The sequence below is a fragment of the Euprymna scolopes genome, chromosome 36, assembly GCF_053919585.1.
Source record: "Euprymna scolopes isolate OS-2025 chromosome 36, ASM5391958v1, whole genome shotgun sequence".
In the NCBI taxonomy this organism is placed as follows: Eukaryota; Metazoa; Mollusca; class Cephalopoda; order Sepiida; family Sepiolidae; genus Euprymna; species Euprymna scolopes.
Window position 1 is genome coordinate 19,043,325 of NC_136517.1, and position 21,648 is coordinate 19,064,972.

Genomic DNA, 21,648 nt, shown 5'->3' on the forward strand with positions numbered 1-21,648 from the left:
TCAGGTGGGAAGCAAGCAGACGGAACAGAGTTCCACAGGTGTGCAGTTCTAAGAAAGAAGCTTTAGCTTCAAAATATTTTAAGCACAAGACCTTTATCCGTGGACAGTGAGCGGCTCTTTAGTAATAATGTGTATGAACCTATGAGAAACAGATTGTGTCCTGAGAATGGAGAAACTCTAATGTTTCTACATTACAATTTAAAAGTATTCAACTTTAAATGCTTAGGAGACCATGAGAGCAGAGAGGCAGGCAGCAAGAATAGAAGAGGAAGTAGGGTAGCAGCAGGTGCAGAACTTCAGCTTATAGTTATTCACAAAGGATTATAATTTGTACTTTGTAGTTGGTTTGTAATTTCTTTATCTAATTATTGAAGAATTGGAAATTGTACTTTGTATTTTGTAATTTTAGTTGATAAATGAAAAAGGCCATGATAGTCACAATACACTTAATTAAATGTTAAGTTAAATTAGTTACTATGTTGATGTGTCAAAGTCATCTGATGAGTCACTTGGCAGTGATGAAATGATTTAAATTTAATAGGAAAGAGAAAAGTAATCGACCAGTTAATCAACAAATTTGTCGAATACCGATGTGTGTGTGTGTGTGTGTGTGTATATATATATATATATATATATATATATATACACACACACACACACACACACACACACACTGGTGCACAAGTTTAACATCTCATTTTGCTTCCACATCAACATTCATATATGCTGATAACAAAGGTGTGGTACACATACATACCACAACACAAATAACAAGTCTCCGGTTTTCCTTTTCACAGACTAGTTGCCCATTTTCAAGGCTACTCTACTAATTCGGCCTCGTTTTATACTGTTCAATAGACCTTTTTCTATTGAAAGATGATAGCCTTCCCCGCCTATTTACTCTGTATACAAATGTCTTGCACACCTAAATAATGATCTATCAATGCTATATTAATATTGCTTTGTCACTCACTTCCTTACGGTTGGTTGGTTCGTACCATTTTCCCTTTAGTGCTTCCCCTCCCCATCTCTCTCTTCTCATTGGATTAGTAGTCCAAAGGATTTACTGTTATTTTAGCATCAGAAAGTCAGCAGCAGCAGCAGTGATTCTAATCTGGTGGACTGGATTGGATGGAGTTTTATTTTGGTCAGCCTCTTTCTGAACCTTAACCTCGGGGCGGGGTAGGGGGACAACACCTACTCATCTTTTATTTTTCTCTCACTCTTTCTCTCAACTTCACTCTCTTTTCCTTAGAGTTCTCTCTCTTTCCATCTGTTCTCCCACTCTCCTTCTCTATATCCCTAGCTCTCTCATTTTATTTCTGTCTTTCTTTCTCTCTTTTTCTCTCTTCTTCCTGGTTATCTCTCTTTTCCTCTCTTCTTATCTCTCTTTCGGTATTTCCCCCCCCCCCTTTCTCACTCTTTAGCCTTTTTTCTCTCTCTTTAGCTTTTTTTCTCTTTCTTTAGACTCCTTTTCTCTCTCCTTCGCCTTTTTACCATCTAGTTTTTTTGGTTTTTTTTTTTTTTTTAGCTTTTTCCCCATATCTTTAGCTCCCCCTCCCCCGTCTATTCTTAGCTTTCTCCCCTCTATCTTAGCTTCCCCCACTCTATTTTTAACTTTTCCCCCTCTTTAGCTGTTTTCTCCTTTTTGCTTTTTCTTTCTCTTATGCTATTTTGCTTCTCTACTTTTCTCTTTCTATTTCATTCACATTTTCAGTCTTTCTCTGCCACTGTTAACTGTGGTGCAAACTTGGTAGTATTTAGAAAGCATGATTCTGTCAAAGGTCTAGCAATAACCCCGCCCCCCCACCTTCTCTTTCCCCCTTCTTTGCAAGGAATTGATTATTTGTTTTTAGAATTTGGTTTAGCCAAAGCAATCTTACAAACTCCGATATGATACCGCCAGAAGAAAATCAATTATTTCACGACGACGACTACGACGACGACTACGAAGCCATTCCTTCCTAGCAAGCAAGTGAAAGCATCGCGGGTGCTAATGACAGTAGTTTTGTGATGTGGTGGGAGAGGAGAAGGTCACTTATTGCCATGTCATCTTATTTGTCTGTGTGTCAACCTTTTGTAGTTTGACAACCTGGCCATGGTCGATGATGTGGAACTGTTATCTATTGTAGTACCCTCCCCTTGTAATTATCGCCACTAGTAGCTTTTATCTGGTGAGTCACTGTATTGCAAAACTAGTAGGCTGACTAACTGCCTCTCCCTGGCTACTGCTGATTTTAAACCCACTCTTATATGATGAACCCAACCTTCTTAAAACGACCCTTAATCATTAAAATCGCTACACTTGTTCATTACTGTTTTGAGAACAGTTTTTGTTGTTGTTTTCATTTTGAAGATTTCAGGGCAGGAGGAGACAATTAAATTTAAAAAAAAAAAAAAAAATAATTAACAAACTAAAACATAAATTATCTGAACATTAAGAAAATTATTTTTTTTGTTGTTTTAAGTAAACATCTTTTCTTTTTTTTTTTTTACAAAAAATATAAATTTTCATAACAAAATAAAAATTCTAGAATACTATTTATAAATTACTAAAAGTTATACATTTTCATATGATAATTTCCATTCGTTTCAGAATGTTTGATTTTGTTACGAAAATTTATATTTTATAAAAAAAATCGTTTTCTCAATACAATCAAGAAAAACTGAATTTTATATCAAAACTTTCATTCATTTTCTTGTTCTGAAATTGAATTATCTCCCCTTGTTCTTAGATCTTAAAAAAGTTCCCAAAAAAAGTAATGCACAAGGGCCAAATTACTTTATCATATGAGTTACTAAAATTCTATAAAATATTCTTTTATGAGCTTTTCTTTTTCTTGCGTGCATTTTTTTTTAAACAAAATTTGATTATATATTTTGTATGTTTTGTTCAATATATCACCAAGTAAGCAACAATTACAGTTTATCATAAATATCTTAAAAAATAAATCACCCATTAGTTTTTATACAAAATCCACAAAAAATGTTGCAGTTGATAATTATTTATTTGATTTAATTTCTGTTGACCCCAGGAAATATCTGATTTCGGCTCGTTAGCCTTGACTTATCTTTCTTTTTTTTTTTTCTAATGAATGTATGGGTGCTCGGCATTGCTCAACACACACCTCTAAACACTCGAGTAAAAAAAAAAAAAAAAAAATGGTAGTGGGCAGGCAGGCAGGCAGACTCGAACCTGTACCACGACGTCTTTGCTGTTGCATCCATCAAGAAACCGGAAGTGATGAATGTTTAAATTAACGCTAGTCAATCGAAAAGAGGAGATGACTTTCAAAAATATTCGGCGAAAAAAGTGACCCCTCCCTGTAGAAAAGTTCCCAGTTGAGAGTGAAGAAATTAATGTTTTTAGCCAATTTTTCGATATTTATTGTCCAAAACATCGAACTTCAAAATGATCTCGTGAAAATTCGTCTTGGGCTTAAATCAAGTTATTAAATTAAACCCATGTCCAAGGAACTTATATCTAAAATTTCAATTGTTTAGACCCAAAATTGGCGGAGGAGTTTGGTAGAGTTTTCAAAGGTCAAATCGTTGAACTTTGATCCTTTAACAGACGAATTTCTGACTGGAAACTGATTACAAAGATTTTTCCAAATCTCAGTACCCTGTATATTAAATTTCGAGTCTGTAGACTGAAAATTGACAGAGTTATTGTGTTGGAAAATGTACAGACACACACACACACACACACACACACACACACACACACACACACACGTTCACTTTTATATATATATATACCCAAAAGTCACAGTTTAAGTTTGTGTGGAGAAAGAAGTTGCTATTAAAAAAAAACAAAATGAAATTCATCTTCATATTTAAAATTATAAAAGAATCTCATCAAATTTTATTTTAGTAACTGTGAGACGAGCGAATACTATTTTTTATTCGTTACATTTATTTGCATTTATTTACTACTAGCATCGATACCCAGTATTGCCCGAGTCGACATGAAGTTCCGTTTGGACACTCCTGCTATACTTAAGGATATCGAGCAGTTTTTTTCATTATTATATGTCAACTCCATCGTTACAACCAAAACAATTTAAAAAATAAGATACTTAAAAACGAATAAAAAAAACAAAAATGTAATCGTCCGAAAAAAGAAGTTACGTGACAACCTCCCCACCAGATATTTCGGCAGAAGGGACACGAAGAGAAGATATTCTCTGGATATTGAGCACTTTTTGTTGCCTGTGCGCTAGAATCCTACCCCCCTCCCTCCTCCAAAAAAATGAATCAAACAATCTTTTCTTTCAATGAAAATAGTAAGGCATGCCCGTGTGACCGCAAAAAAATAAATAAATAAAAATAAACGAGCCATGGTATCTGGGCTCAAACGTGAAATGTGAAAGAGAAGGCAAAATCTTACGGACAAGCACTTTTGCCCACACAACCCTGAGTGCTTCTGACGTCGTGGCGTTGCAAAATAAGCTTTTTTAACATAGTTTTCTTTGGATACACGTGTGTGACTTTCGAAAAGAGCAACGTGAAAAAGGAGCCCTCTTCCAAAAAAATGGTCCAGTTGACCACAACAGAATTAATCTTTTTTTTCTAATTTTCACATATTATGCATCCAGGGCATTGTTCTTTCAGATGGTACTGGTTGTGACCCGGTCAAATGCACACTACGAAAGTTTTTAGCAGACATATAAACACACACACATACACAAACACACAGACGACTCTCCTTTATATAATAGACTAGCGGGAGTACCCAGCGTTGCCCGAGTGTTTGGAGGTGTGTGTGCTGTTAAATAAAAAAAGAAACCGGAGGGGGGGGGGATCGAACCCGAAGCCCTGAGGCGAAGTTTGAAAATAAAATGTGAAAAAAACATGAACCGTTCGGCCAGCCAGAATGAGTTACTGAAAGATGTTTGAATTTATTTAAGTAAGAACCAAATTGACAGGTGCGCGCATGAAAGTCGTCGAGCATTACAACAATGATGATGACATAAGCAATAGCTATTCAGCAAATGAGGTCAATGACCAGGTTTGTTATAAGCAAAGTAAAAAAAGAAAACATAAAAACGAGCGTTAAAAATTAAGTGGGGGGTAATTAAAACATCAAAAAAAACACAAAAAAAACTAATGTAAGGCAAATGAACGATGTTAAATGTAAAAATCGAAAAAAGAAAACAGAAAAACGAACACGTGAAAAATGGCTTAAATAAGCCTGTTTCGATATTAAAATTTAAAAAATCGGTGGGTACCCGGGTGTTTTTGGGTGTGTGGTCGGGGGTGGATAAGCGAAGTAAAAACAAAAAACAGAAAAACGAACGTTACGTGAAAAATGGCTTAAATAACACTGGTTCAAAATTTAAAAAATCGAAAAAAGAAAAAAAAGACATCTCACACCACGATTCAAACCCAAAACGTTTAGATAATGAACCAACGTGCTAACCAACTGAGCTAATGCGACGTACATGAAATTTAGTCAGTTCTTCAAGTATTTAAAGTAAATCAGGTCATGACGTCATCTGACGCATGCGTAGAACCGGTCGTCATCACGAGGGGACCGTTTTTGTTGACCCCCCCCCTGTCGAAAATTGTCGATTTCGGGGTGAAAAAATGAACGTTTTTGGCCAATTTTTCGATATTTTTCATGCGAAGGATGGGGCTTCAATATGATACTGAGTTTGTGAATTTTCGTCATGCATACATAGACACACACATTTTCGCTTTTATATATATAGATAATAGAAGAAGAGGATTACTTGGGATGGAGGGTCAGTTTACAATATAAAGTCAACATCAAGCTGATCCCTGACTTTTTGATATACAAATGCAAGTAATTGTCTTTCTGGTTTTACTAGACTGTTTAAGCATTGCTGATGAAAATGGGTTACAATTTCATTTTCATTATTTGTTTTCATCTGAAAATATTGTATGCCAAAATGTAAATAAATGTTTCTGAATTTTTGGAATGAGAATTGATAATTTGGGTTATTTGGATTATTCAGACTACTGTTTTCATTTTCAATTTTATTCACACAATGTTTCAGCTGTTGTAACCTCTGACCTTCTTCAGGTGTATTTTGTTGAACTCAGGGAATTTTTCTATCAGACTCGGGAAATTTTTCTATCAGATTCGGGAAATTTTTTTATCAAACTCATGGAATCTTTCTGTCGAACTCTGGAAATCTTTCTGTTGAACTCTGGAAATCATCCTGCTGAACTTTGTGGAATCTTTGTATCAGATTCTGGGAAATCTTTCTATCAGACTCTGGGGAATCTTTGTGTCAAACTCTAGGAGTCTTTCTGATGAACTCCGGGGAATCTTTCTGTCGAACTCTGAGGAATCTTTCTATCAAACTCTGGGGAATTATTTTTATCAAACTCTGGGGAATCTTTCTATCAAACTCTGGGAATCATTCTGTCAAACTTTAATAATTCGCAATTGTATTCTTCAACTCCCCTACATTGAAGATTGAACCTTCAACCTCCAGAAGAGTGTCACTTATAACTGAATTTTACTTATTCTGCAAGGACGTATGATGTAATAGATATAGCACTAGGTAAAATTCAGTGGATTAAATAAATTCCATGAGTTCAACAAGTATACCTGAAGAATGTCAGGGGTTAAATTGTCCAAAATGTTGTGTAAAAAACATTTGAGATAAGAACAGTAGTTTGAATAATCTAAACACATACAGATTTTAATTTTTTTTCTTCTAATAAAAAAAAAATCGTTAAATGTTTTTATTCACTTTTTATTCTTACTAATAATACTACAAATGTTGATAAAATTAAATTTTTTTCATGTTTCGGTGCAGTTTCTTCTATACAAGTGAAACCGGAATACTACTATTGACTTTCTGAAAGCTAATGGTAAGAATTAAGTGAAGGTTTCCGTTGAATCACAGAGCTTTGTCACTCTGTTTTAGAAAAAAATGCTTTAAGTTGATCTAAAATTAAATTATAGGTGCATGCAAAATTAATGGCCGATCCCCAAACGTTTTGCTTCCCATCACTTAAAATTGCACCAAAATTCAGGAAATCAGCCAATTTTAATGAAGCTTTCATTATTTATTAATTAACGATCACAGAATATAATGAACCCATTATTTTTCTTTAAATTTTATTTAAAATGTATTATTTTTATGTAAACAAAAATCATATTTTCTAGAGTTATAGTTTTAATTACTAAAAAAAATGCATGAATTTATTTTTTATGAAAATAAAGCATCATAGATGTTGACAATTAATTTTTTTTTTTTTTTAATATTTCAGGAACATTACGAAAAAAATCCCTAGAGTCCATGTTAATGAAATTAATATAACTCGAAAAAAATTAATTTCTCAAACTAACAATATTATCATCGAATTAAGCATTGTCTATTCAATATTTTCACCTCAAAAATAATATAATTGCGAAAAATATTTCATGTGATTTTAATAACGGGGGAAATTATGAATGCCATATTATAATATTTGTGTGTATGAACGAGTAAACATCGGTAAAAAATTTTTTTTCTTTTTTGTAATCTTGAGAATAAAAAAAAATTGAAAAAATAACTATGAAAAAAATAATTAAAAAAAAAAAAATGATTTCTACTAACGATTACTTTAAAGAAGTATAGATGGACAGAATAGCAAAAAAATAAACAGTTCATAACTTTCATTAGTAAATAATCATTTTCCTTAAAATTTGAATCCTATTTAATCGATAACATAAATCTCACCTATCTGTTTAAATGTATGTATGTATGTATTTAAAAAAAAGAAAAGATATTTCAAAAATACATGAAAATGAATGAGTAATCAACAATAAAGCAAGGGAAAGATGGTCTTCTTCTATCAAGAAGTGACAATCACCATGTATGTATGTATGTATTCTGTCAGGTCATGTCATATGCTACTGGTACCATGTAACCCAGTACTACTTGCTTCATGGTCGGGTCACCGGCGACTAAACTGGTTCCCCCACCAGATTTGTTTGGTGAGGAGGGTGGCTAGTCTCCCTGAAGGATTAAAAACAAGACCTTCCAAAGGGCGAATGAACCCTTTTTCGGGGACAACAGCCAACTAGCACCATGTATGCTTGTGTGTATGCATGTGTGTGTTGCGGTGGAGAGGGCTCCCGTAAGCCATGGTGAAGGCAACCTTTCTAGGAGAAGCAAATCTCTGATTTAAAAAAACCATAAAGCGGGAGACCAGTACCCGCATTAAGCTGGTCTGCAGTTTAACTTGTTGCTGACTATCTTGCTCTTGCTTGTTGCTGGATCTCAACATTTTGAACCGAGAGAGAGACTTAGCTGTCGTACAAAGCTAAGACTCTATAACATCATCTGTGTATAGATACTCCCTCAGGCATTTGTCTATAAAAGTGGTCCTGTGGCGATGGAAAAGTTGTGACGCGTGGGAGCTTGAAATGCTGGAAGTATGTAATAATTGATCTCAATGACCGTCTTCAGTATCATGCCTACTTGAGCGTGTGAATTCACCAGTAGGACTTTGAAAAAAAAAAAAAAAAAAAAAAAAAAAGGTCATTTTTGGGCTCATAGATATTAAGTGTCTGAGGGAGTGGCACTCGTCTGACAAGACGTTGCAATCATCATATATGTATGTATGTATGCCTAAAACTTTCGACAGAAGCCGCGGATTTTCATGAGATCGGTATCCTTTTTGAAGCTCGACCCTTCAGACGACAAATATTGAAAAATTGGCCCAAAATATTAATTCCTTCACCCTCAACTGGGCACTTTTCTACAGGGAGGGGTCGCTTTTTTCGCCTATATTTTCGAAAATCATCTTCTCTTTTTGATTGTCTAGGCTTAATTTAAACCTACGTCACTTCCGTTTTGGTGATGGGCGCAATCGCAAAGGCGTCACGTTCTTTTCCTCCTTCGCGGTACGGGTTCGAGCCTGCCTGCCTACTACCATTTTTTTTTTTTTTTTATCAACACACACCTCCAAACATCCGGGCAAAGCCGGGTACCCAGGCTAGTCTTTAATAAAGAATTGTTTTTCATTATTTTTGAATGAACGATAAATTAACAAGATTTCTTAAATTTATTACAAAAACGTAACACCGATGGAAGATTCGCAGCCATTTAATTTAATCTGTTGTTAATAGGTGGAAAACAGGATGAATTATTTTGTAACCCTTTGAAATTTAGGAAGAATTTGGAAACATTTAAAGTGTCGACTAGAAAGTAATTATTGGCTTTCAAATTCTTAGCCAAATCCTAATGTATTGAAATAATCTGTGAATATCCTATCTTTCCAATCAATATTTGAATTTGAACTAAACTTAGCTTATGGCATACATACATTATTAGCATATTTGTGACGGTTAGCTTAGACCTGTTTACTTTACAATTAGTGATGGGACAATTCCAATATTTTCCTGATTCTGATACAATTAACGATTCTGATTCTTTTTAAATTTCTATATATAGAGGGTTTTTTCTTTAATTGTTTTTTTTTTTTTATTTAGTGTTAGAGGTTGGATTATGACAAAAAAACATGTACTATGTGCATATATTTTTGCAAATGTAAAAAAAAAGAAATACAATTATAGAGTTTAGTATTAAAGTGTATAGATATTTATCAGTTCATTATTAATAGGAGTCGTGGAAAATTAAGTTTTGAACAAAAACAAAGAAATAAAAACAGTAAAAAAATAATCGTTTTTGGTATCAGAAAATGGGCGCAAATTTTTTCCTGTGACGTTTCTGAATTTTTTAGATGAGGATTGGTTATTCGTGTTATTTGGATTCATCGGACTACTGTTCTCATCTTGAGTGTGATTTTCACAATGTTTTGGTCTATGTAACCTCCGACCTTCTTCAGATGTATCTTATCAAACTGGTGAATTTGAGGTTTAACCTTCAATCTTCAGGAGAATATCACTTTTACAATTGAACTGAAGGTTGCAGGTTCAATTCTAAGCATGGGCGACCGAAAAATACAATTGCAAATTACTTAGGACCTCCATCCAATCATGGCTGATGGAACAAGAGCATGCTATCCCATGAAATAAATAAAGGGTTCCGCTCAAAATTCCATCCAAATTCCTGAGTTCGACAGAAACATTCCCGAGTTCAACAAGATACAACTGACAAAAACGTTGTGAAAATGACATTCAAGATGAGAACAGTTGTCCGACGAATTCAAATAATACAAATATTTTCTTTTGCCCAAAAATTTCTGATTTTTTTTTAATTCCGATTAATTGCCTCAACATTACCTACAAATGCCTACAGCAAATGTTAAAACTATGCTTTTATGCTTTACTGGTTCAGATTCATGAATTGATTTTAACTGCATTATTTCATGATATTTTATTTACTCATTTTTTATTTTCTTACTGTTGTATCACCACTTATCATGGCCAAAAGCCACTCAAGGTGAATGGGATGGAATGAAATAATTGTCAACCAAAATTGATCAATGCGTTGAACTATGTTTGGTTATGGGAACAATTTAAAACAAGTAAAAAACATTAACAAAAGTAACCTGTAGGTTCCCCCTTTTATTAGAAACTAACCCTAATCCTAACCCTGACACATAGTGGAGGGGGGCTACTCTTTTTCCCAGGATCACTCCACTTAATCTGTCTTTCGTATGATTCGACTGAGGAGTGAATTCCCAGCTCTCAATCCATTAGCGAACACTCTTAAATAGGTTAGAGTATTTGTGGACATTGATTTGAAGACAGCTATGTTTGTAGTTTATAGGAAAGCAGTCCTATGCTACCGTGTTCCATAGACGGGAAGTCCTTACATATTCAGGGAAATTTCTCCTGATACTGGACACATAGAAGAAAGGAAAGTCCTCTTGCGATGAAAACACTGAGTTTTTTTTAGTAATCGCTGTTTTAGTAAAGCCCTACCTTTTTTTTTTTAATGTGTCTATGAAGACAGTGAATAGGTTTAGGACGCTGTAATGGTGAATTTAATATGCAAATGAGTTGAAAGCGAGTAATATAAATGAGTGTTAATTTTTGCATTGAGGGAATTTTGAAATTCGGCTTGTTGCTACTGAAGATCATTTAAAAAACGAAAGATGAAAAAACTTTTGTGCCAACTAGTGATAGAAAAGAGATTTGGATTTTGACGATCCTGTTATAGCCAATTTAACGGCATATCAACCCGAAGAAGAACATTGACATCTTAACACTTTTTCTGTTGTGATAGGATGACGAGTTGTTGCTGTGAATGTCGGCGCTTCTATATTTAAATAACGAAAAAATATTGAATTTCAAGTAAAACAAATGATGCTTATGTAATTGTCATGTCGCAAATAGGAACATATGCAAAAATTACGAAAATCGATCAGGTAGAAAATTAATTATTTGTGAAAACAAGTTCCAATAGGGGTAAAAATACACACTGAAGCAGACATCTTGGATCACGTGACAGAGACAAAAGGGAAGTAACTCAGCTGAAACATCATGTATAGCAGACAGAAGAACTCGACAAGTCTGCATTTATCAGTTGAAAAAAAAAAATATCACTTTGCTGTAATCTCAAGTCCATGTTAAAACTGTTCGAAATTACTTTTCTGAAATTGGCATTAAATTTCTGAGAAATTGGAAACTGAATTAGAATTACCTCCCCTATTGATTCTCCGATCCGAATTGGAAGATTTTGAAAACCAAAATGCTAGATTTTACAAATGTCTTTTTTTCATGATTAATTAATTTTCTACCTTATCGATTTTTGTAACAGTTGAATATGTTACTATTTGTGATATGGCAGTTATGTAGGTACCATTTGTTTCACGCGAAATTCAATATTTTATTCGTTATTTAAATTAAATATAGAAGCACCTGAATGTCTTACAAAGACTGGAGCTCAGTCGAACACCTTTCGTGGAAATAATAGTAGAATAAACAGCAACATCTTCTTTTCTCTAAGAAAGGGATTCTAAGGAACAAAAAAGGTAATTGTCTAATAGATTTCGGAGTTGATTTTGAATTCTGTTCAACTGTTATGTGGATACATAAGTCACCGAATAATATTTTGAAATATTTAAAGAGAGAACAAATTTTGAACCCTTACCAAGAGATAGTTTGAAGCCAGAGTTATCTACCCCTGGATTTACCAAATGACAATTGCACAGAGAAATTAAATGGAGGGCACTTATCAAAATAAGCTTAGCGATATACAATTAAACCTCTTCATTTCATTGTAATTCTCTGAGTTGTAAAATTATTAATAGACTAGTGTTATATAGTCAGATGGGAGATATATATTATAAAACGTAATATGTTGTATGTGAATATATTCCATAACGATATACATGTTTAATAGTTGGGTTTTATATTTTATCTGTATATTCGTGTACGTGTAAATGCGTGTATGTATATATATGTCATATCATTTAGTTGATCGTCTAGTGTGTATATTTTAACATTTATGCAACAGTTCTAACAGGAAACGATTGACGTGGACGTATTGAAACATTTGTAGACAAACAGTTCTTTTTTAACAGATGTAAATACCACAACACATACCTGAATTATTTACGAACATTTATTCTTATGATCTAGCCGGCATTTTCAGAGATTACACGTTTTTTACATCTTGGCTGTCCAAAGTGATGCCGCTTACTACGTCATCTTGAGTCATCCGTTTTCTCTGATGTCCAGCTAACGACTGCCTAGAATCTCCCCAAATCTACATACATCACATGTTTTTTTTTTTTATGTCACATCATTGCGTGTCTCAGACCAACTTAATGTCCCCAATCTAGTTATTTGTTTATGTAAACCAAAAATAATGTTTACATCTATTTTCTACTTTCTATTTTCACATTCCTTTTGCGATCTTATTATTTTATATATGTCAACCATTTTTTCCCAATTTAATTGTTTATCTTTCTAATCATAATAATTGATCCAGCGCCCAGCCATCACTCGAATCAATTAATAATAATAATAATAATGATAATGTTTTGACCCTTGGCCCTGCTTGCCACAGTTAACACAGATATTACGCTATGATCACAGCCTAAAGGGTCATAACATTACACTATTTTATATTGTTGAATTCCATAGAATCGTTTTCATCCAATTATTTGTATCTCATCACTTATAAACTACTTTCTAACCCCCACTAGATTTTGAAGTCTATTTTTATTTCTACCCAGGTAACATAGAGAACTTGATTTTGAATTCTGTCGGGGCAACTGTAAGATGGATATATAATACTTTTAAATATTTTACATTAAAGGGAGAAAACTCCTTTGTAACCTTGCCAAGAGATATTTTGAAGAATGATTAACCAGCCAGTTATCTACCCCTGGATTGACCAGATGACAAAAAAAAAAAAAAAACAAGAAAATTAAATAGAGGGATGATATGTATTCTGCGTATATGTCAAATGGGGGTGGGGGGGATTCTACCGTTCGTCCTTTCATTCTTGAAAATTCAGTACTAAAAGAAAAAACGATTTTTTTTTCCCAAAAACTTTGGGATTTCTTTAGTAAAGCAATACAATTTCTGTTTTATGTTTCCAATTCATTAAGAAATAAAATATATGCAGATATATACTAGATTTAAAAAAAAAAAGATATATACTAGATTTTAAAAAAAACAACAATTTTAAATGTGAAATTATGTAAAGAAAAAAATCACTGATAAATGAATTTAGATCATCATCACACGGTGTAATCATTATTTTGTATCCGTTCATTAATTAACTGCATAGAATTGTTTTCCTCATAAAATTTAGATAAAATAGTCATAGACAATTAATTTCATAGTAATTCTCTCAGTTGTAAAATTATTAACAAACTATTTTATATTGTTGACTTCTATAGAATCATTTTCATCCAATTATTTCTTCATATTTGTGTCTTAGTACTTACAAGCCACTTCCTAACCTCCCACTAGATTTTGGAATCTATTTTTATTGATATCTAATGATTTTTTTTTTTGTGTTTTCTCTTGTAGATTATCAAGAAAACTCTGCTGAGTATGTCTTCCATACGATCCAAGTGGTGTCGGAATCACAAGCAACACGTAGATATGGATTGACAAACTTTGATGACACAAAGCCGTCTATAATGGCTGTATCAATAGGGTGAGATATTTACATTTTTCTTCTCTTTGGGGATGAGTGGAGTTGAGTGATGGGTAGGCAGATTACTTCCCCTCTATCTTTTTCAGTAGAGGCTAACAGAACGTGAAATCTTAGGGATTGTCTTTTTTTTTACGGTTCATAGAACATTGTGATGGCAAACATGTAGATCAAGGGTTCTCAACTTCTTTAGCTTTCTGCTGCATCAGGGAAAACCAGTGGGAGATGTAAGCAACATTGGCTAGTTTTTTATTATTATTATGTTTTTTGAAATTAAAATTTAAAGATTTTTTAATTTTAAATTATTATTTTGTAAATTTCTGCATATTTTGAGTTATTTACGGCTATGATATTATTTGTTGAGATATGTGGGAAGAGTTTATACACCTTTCCTGTTTCTGCTCTAATGATTTCTGTGGTCTTTGGTTTTTGTTTCTGAAGTTTCAGTGTTTATGCCGTGTCCGTGAGTTTTGACTGGGAAGAGATTCCTTGTATTCTGTGACATCACCTTTTATTTTCATCTGCTTTCATGCTAAACTGATAATACTTGGTGTGGTATTAGCTCTGGGTGGCCTATGCTGGTTTATAGAGAACTAGCAGATGTATTTGGCATTGCCCAGTATTAAACATAACATTAAATTTCTTTTAAAAAACGAAATTAAAAAAAACAGATAGAAACTGAAACATGTGCATGCGAGTATTATGTTTTTTCTAAACAGTTCACTTCTTGTAAGTAAAAAAAAAAAAGTACTCGAGCTGAGATCGGAACTAAAGCCTAAAGACAGTGAGTCAAGTACGATAACCATTAGGCCAGCTTGACATGATTTTTAAAAGGTGTTTTCAAACCTCGTGAATCAGTTGACAAACAGAAAACAGATAAAAATACGATGATCCCCCAAGTACCAATTTTTTAATTTCGACCCCTTAGCAGCCCTTTTTTCTGGATGACGATAAATTAAAAAGTTTTCCACACATCTGAATACCCTATAAACCAAATTTCAAATCTGTAGATCAAAAATTCGTTAAGTATATAGGTTAAGAAGTGTCCTCACAGATACACACACATTCTCACTTTTATAGATATATAGATATCAAATTCACAAGTAGTCTCTACCTGCATTTATAAGGTGTGTGTGATTTTTTTTTTTCTTCTATTTATTTTTTTTTTTAGAGGTGACAAACTTTAAAATAAATTACACAAAAATATTTTCATCATACAAATATGTGGTTTATTCCAAAGATTAATTTTTAATATCTATAATTTTAATACAACTTCAGATGTATGACCCCATGGCTCGCGTGTATATGGCGTAATCTAGAGGTCCAATTTTCACGTGTCTACGTGTTAAATTAGGTTGTATTTTGGCAATAACATGTCAAATATTGTCTTCCAAGTGACCGATTATCTGGTTTATCAGTGTAGACATAGGACTCTATGTATAAGATAATCTAATGGGATTAAATTATATGAACAAGGTGGCCAGTTGACAAATTTATTTTGTGAAATTATTCATTCATCAAATGTTTCTCTCAATAAATTGATCGTATCATTTGGAATTTGCAAACACTGCTCGGGTGTCAGTCCATTAAGGACGAATTGCCAAACTAATTTCAACTCAAAATAACCAATAAATGCCAGATCTGTAATTAAAGAAAATAGTCATCTATTTAAAGTTTGCTGCCTAAAAAAAAATCCTATATATCCCAGCTGTCTGCTGTACTAGAAGCAGCCAGTGGAGGATATAAGCAACAGTGGCTAGTTTTTGATCTTGAAGTGTTATTTGTTTTAATTTTTTTAGCTCCTTGTAGCTTCATGTCTTGTTTAGAGTGGTTTCCATAAAAGGTAATAGATACTTGAGCTATGAAATCAATAGGCCGACTTGTGATACTGTTAGGTAACTACTTATTTCTTTTATTTGAGGTGATATTTACCTAGAATCAGTTGAGTCGACTCCTCTGATAGAACATACAGCGTCAAGGATGAATGCAGACCGCGCTTGATGGTCCTTAGTGGCTGAGATAGTGATAAGCAACCAGTCCCAAGATGAGCAGCAAACACTGTAGATAGGTTCAACATAAACCACGTCTTCAGTTGGTCTTCCAAGCATTTTCGTCAACCTTGGAGTGGTTCTGGAGTTATTCCTTCATGTATGAAATCTCCTGTGTTGCAACACACAGCGTGGTAGAACCAGCAACGTCTTCTCTCTTGGTTGAAGGGGCTAATCTTGTAGTGTGTCCTGATTGGAGACAAAATGGTGCCAGCAGACCCACAGAATTCGGCAAAGGCAGTATTGCTCTAACACTTCTAGTCTTTTGAGATCTGCAACTCTCACCACATAGGTTTTGCAGTCGGAGAGATGGATTGTTTGAACAAGTACTTGTTAGGAAAGGCATGAAAAAAGTGTTCCATCAGCTAACTATAAAATAGCAGCATATTCAATGAATCCTTTACAATAGGTATTGTTTTTGTTAAAAATTTTTTGACCTTAATAGGAGTATGACACCAATGATTTTGACGATCGCTTTTATAACCACACTTATAACAACCAACCAATCAGAAGCTTAAGTGTTACTATAAAAATGTTGAATTTTGGATTAAGCTCAGTTCGCCGTTGGCCTCTGTCTTGAACCGACTCAATATCAGAACTGCATTGATTTTTTGCCGTCATCTTTGTTACTAGGAATTACTTAACACTCAAGCTTGGGACTACATTGATTCTTCACCGATTTGATTTACTGCTTTATTCAACATAATGTCTCAACACTTAACAGTTTTGAATATTAAATAACCCACAAAAGGGTTGACTTACCCTTAAATGGGCACCACTAAACCGGACCAAAATATTCATTCAATTCTAGAATCATTTTATTTCCATGATTTCTTCAGTCCATCCTGGTGTTACCAGATCAGGCTGTCTGAAGATACTGGTTTCTTGACCTAAGATGCACCAAACATTGATGTTATTGCTTTTTCTTTCCTTTCCCATTGCAAAACTCAATCATGTTCTGCAAGGTAAAAAAAAAAAAGAAGACAATTTTCCTCTACAAAACAACCAAACCAAACACTGTGAATAAATATTTAAAGATATAAATGACTTGAAGTATAAAGACTTTTTTCTAAAATTATTGTGATTCAGCATTAAATAACCCACAAATGGTTGATATGCTGTAAAACAAAACAACCAAACCAAACACTGTGAATAAAAATTTGAAGATATAACCAACTTAAATCATAAAAACTTTTATGAAATGTATTGGATTCAGCATTAAATAATCCCAAAAGGGTTGATATGCTGTAAACTAAAATAATCAAACTTTCGCTCCAGAGTTTTGTTCCATAAATGCATAAAATGCAAAAAGAAAGCGCTAGATGTTAAAAAAAAAAAATAGCACTTTTTTTTCTTTAGGGTGTTTGAACAGTCGGTGGCATAACTTTAGGATTATGTTCTATGAGCAGAGAGACCTGACGTTGCCCGGGATTGAATGATGATCAACAAATGTTTCACACTCTCATATTTTTATTGTTATCGAAATCAGAGAAATCACACATTTTACAATCAAATTAATTGATTGCCTGCTCTAGTTGGGGAGCCATCGCAGTGCATTGGAATAAAGCTACACAGTGACTTAGTACACAATGCATTATAGTCTACTATACTATTATAGAACCAACTGTTGATTTTAGAAAATTATTTTATTTATAATGGTTTGAATTAAAGTTGAAAATGCAGAAGTCAAGTGTTATAGTTCAATTGTGTTCTAAGCAGAAATATTCATTTCGAACGCCCCCCCCCCCGGTCATATCAAAGAACCTACTGTTAATTTTATATGCTGGGCTTTTCTGCCTGTGTGGTAATAAAACTTTTCAAATGCACTTGTGGTGTTAGGCTGTATAAGGGTGTTAACTTTAGTCAAAACCGCCTGTTCCTTCTTGCATCATATTTTTTCGATTATCAATACTTATCAAAGACATCCTGATACAAAACCCATCTAATAACATACATTTGTGTAAAATTTCATAAAAATTGGCGAAGCCATTTTGGAGTCCATATGTCGATCACAGAAAAATGGAAAACGAGTATACTTGCTTGGGTAATTAAATCTTGTCTCCAATTTTGAGACATGTCAGCTCCCTCCCAACAGGAGGGGAGGACAACTGTTAACCCATCCATTCTTCTCAACGTCCAAATTCCAACTTGACTCTATGTTCAGCCAACCTGAACACGTGACAACAAACACGTCCTCCGGGTCAGCTATTTTTAGAACTTCTGGTGCAACTTGTCCATTTTACACCTCAATATGTTTTGACAACTTTTATCAAAACATAGCTTCACATCTCATCCCTTGTTTACCTCGCAGTTAGATAGATAGATACATATAGATAGATAGATACATATAGATAGATAGATATATACGCATAGATAGATAGATACATATAGATAGATACATACATATAGATAGATACATACATATAGATAGATACATACATATAGATAGATACATACATATAGATAGATACATATAGATAGATATAGATACATATAGATAGATATAGATACATACATATAGATAGATACATATAGATACATACATATAGAGAGATAGATACATATAGATACATACATATAGATAGATACATATAGATAGATAGATATATACGCATAGATAGATACATACATATAGATAGATACATACATATAGATAGATAGATACATATAGATAGATACATATATACGCATAGATAGATAGATACATATAGATAGATAGATACATATATACGCATAGATAGATACATACATATAGATAGATACACATAGATAGATACATACATATAGATAGATACATATATACGCACAGATAGATACATACATATAGATAGATACACATAGATAGATACATACATATAGATAGATACATATATACGCATAGATAGATACATACATATAGATAGATACATACATATAGATAGATACATACATATAGATAGATACATACATATAGATAGATACATATATACGCATAGATAGATACATACATATAGATAGATAGATACACATAGATATATGGATAGATCGACAGACAGATAAATAGATAATTTTTCGTATTCCACAGAACACATAGCAAGCGATGTTTCACACACGCAATGTTTCTTTTATATAATAGTAGAGACGTGTAAAGGGGGGGATGCTTTTATAATAGCACTTTGTTACTGTGTTACTAGTCTGATTTCCCTTGTGATTCATTTCATCACTTGAGCGCTCGTTAATTTGTTTTGATCATATTTGTTTACCTGCATTTACTCTGTTCTATTCCGTTACCTGAAATGAGGAATGGCCAATATTTGCAGGATGCCTATCAGATCTCGCATGTCGTCTATCAAAGGTGCTTATGCCAATCATAATGCTCAAAACTTTTTTCTGAGTCCTACAGCTTTTATATTTGTTTGGTATCATTTTTTTTTTTTCATGTTTTTACACCAGGACCAGGCTTATTTTATGTGTGATCCTATCCTATATTTATCTATCCCATTTGTAAAAATAATAGTGTACGCATTGCACATGTTCCTTTTTTTTTTTTTGACCGATTACACTAATAAATATTCAATTAGGTTGCTTGATTTTAATGTTGGACATGGATTCTCTTTGATTTCTCTCCTTTCCAAAGCTACGCCAGGACACAGGCAGCTATAAGAATTTCATTTTCTTGCACTATTAAATTAATATGGATATCTCCCCCTCCTCCTTTCCCTCTCTCGCTCTCTTTCTTTTTCAGTCTGTCTGTCTGTCTGTCTGTCTCTCTCTCTCTCTCTCTCTCTCTCAATTTCACTTTTCCCATGTTGAAAGGGTCAAGCATTTTTTTTTTTATTTTGCAAGCTTACTCTCCAATTTTTACGGTTCAGTGGGATAGATGTTGCTAATATTATTATTTAAACTGTTTAATTTATAAGTATTTACAAAATTAAGTATTTTCTAAAGTTAATGAAATCACAAAAATAGCTTCACAGAGCATCTAAACATCTAAATAGTGATTGTGTGTAGCTGTAGTTTATACAGACACATGGCGGAATCAGTGTCGTTATTATATAGTAAATATAAAAAGATAAAATAAAGCCATTATGTAAATGCTATTTTTATAAGAACATATGCACAATGGTGCACTATTTAAGTAATAAGGAGATGGGGGGGAGGGGTTAAAACCAAGCAGGAATCACAAATAAACATTCAGAAATTTCCTCGAAGGTTGGGACTTATTTGTTAAAAAGAATGTTTTTTTGTTTGTTTGTTTTTTTATTTCATACCTACTCTTTTCTTATCCTCCATTATCGATAAAATGCTTCTTTGTCATCAACCAGTCCCACCCCCACCCACATCCACACACCTTGTCTTTCTATTTCTCTTCTGATCAAATATGGCCATTCCTATTGATTCTCTAGATTTCTTTTGAGAGAGAAAGATTTATTGAGCTTTCTTCACTCGCAATCCTCCTCCTCCTCCTCCTCCTCGTTATCATTGATTTTCCATCCAAATTCAAAATCTTTGCTTTTGTTTCTATTGACAAAATGTTAAAAGATGGTAGCAACAGTTCTTGGGAAGTTTCTATTCTACTAAAGCTTTGCATCCATCGTTAAAAGTAAAACTAATGACAGAAATCGTAGTAAAATACGATAAATATTTTACGCGTATTTGTTCCCACATTTTTTCTTATATGATGGCTTAAATAGCATTTGTTTTGTTTGAGTACATTTTACTTTGGTTTTAGGTTCATTTTTTTTTTTTTTTAACTATTTTTGTTTCGACAAATACTGATAGTATATATTATAGCATATAATAAAATCTTGGCATTTTTCTATACATCTTCTATACATCTTTTTTCTTGTCTATATATATAAAAGGCAAAATGTGTGTGTGTTTGTATGTATTGCAAAGACTTGCGACACATGCTGACCAGATCAGTATCGTTTTGAAGCTCGATGTCTTGGACAACAAATATAAAAAAAATGGCCAAAAACATTAATTCCTTCATCTTCAACTGGGTAGTTTTGTACAAGGAGGGGTTACTTTTTTTGCCAACATTTTTGCAAAGTCTTCATACGCACTTGCAATGACTAGCCTGAATTTGAATGGCAGCAAAGTTGTATGTAATGGTGGTTGCAGGGGCTAAGCGGTTTGTTTTTGCCATCTTCTTTTCCTCTTTTGCGTTACAGGTTCGAGCCTGCCTGCCTACTCCTTTTTTTTTTTTTTTTTTTCTTATTCCGAGGCTTACGTAATGGGATTTTTTTTCCTTTTAAAACAAAAACTGAATTATTTTACCGTTCGCTTAAACTTTTTTTTTCACACCTCTCTCCACCCAGACTGTACTGACATGCAGAAGTTCAAGTGCAACGTGAACCGACATCTTGCTGCCCAACTCCCTACACAGTACCCCTGATGCCCATGTCCCTGATAGTAGCCCCCTACAACAAAGTGGCAATATGCCTTGTTTGGGGTGAAAATGTAATAAAAAAAAAAAGGGGGTCACACCGTCAAATCATGAATATTACGAATTATTAGTGTTAAAATAAAAAAATATGTAATTAATATTAAAAAATATTTTA

At 33.4% G+C, this 21,648-nt stretch overlaps 1 protein-coding gene across 2 annotated transcripts in view; it reads left to right on the forward strand.

Annotated features, from left to right (window-relative positions):
• LOC145260381 (uncharacterized) overlaps positions 1–21,648 on the forward strand; it is a 223,965-nt gene that overhangs the window by 150,676 nt on the left and 51,641 nt on the right. For both annotated transcript variants that reach the window (XM_080118332.1, XM_080118331.1), the window contains exon 2: positions 13,928–14,057. The gene's annotated coding sequence lies outside the window, so the exon portion shown is untranslated. The remainder of the gene's footprint in view (positions 1–13,927; positions 14,058–21,648) is intronic.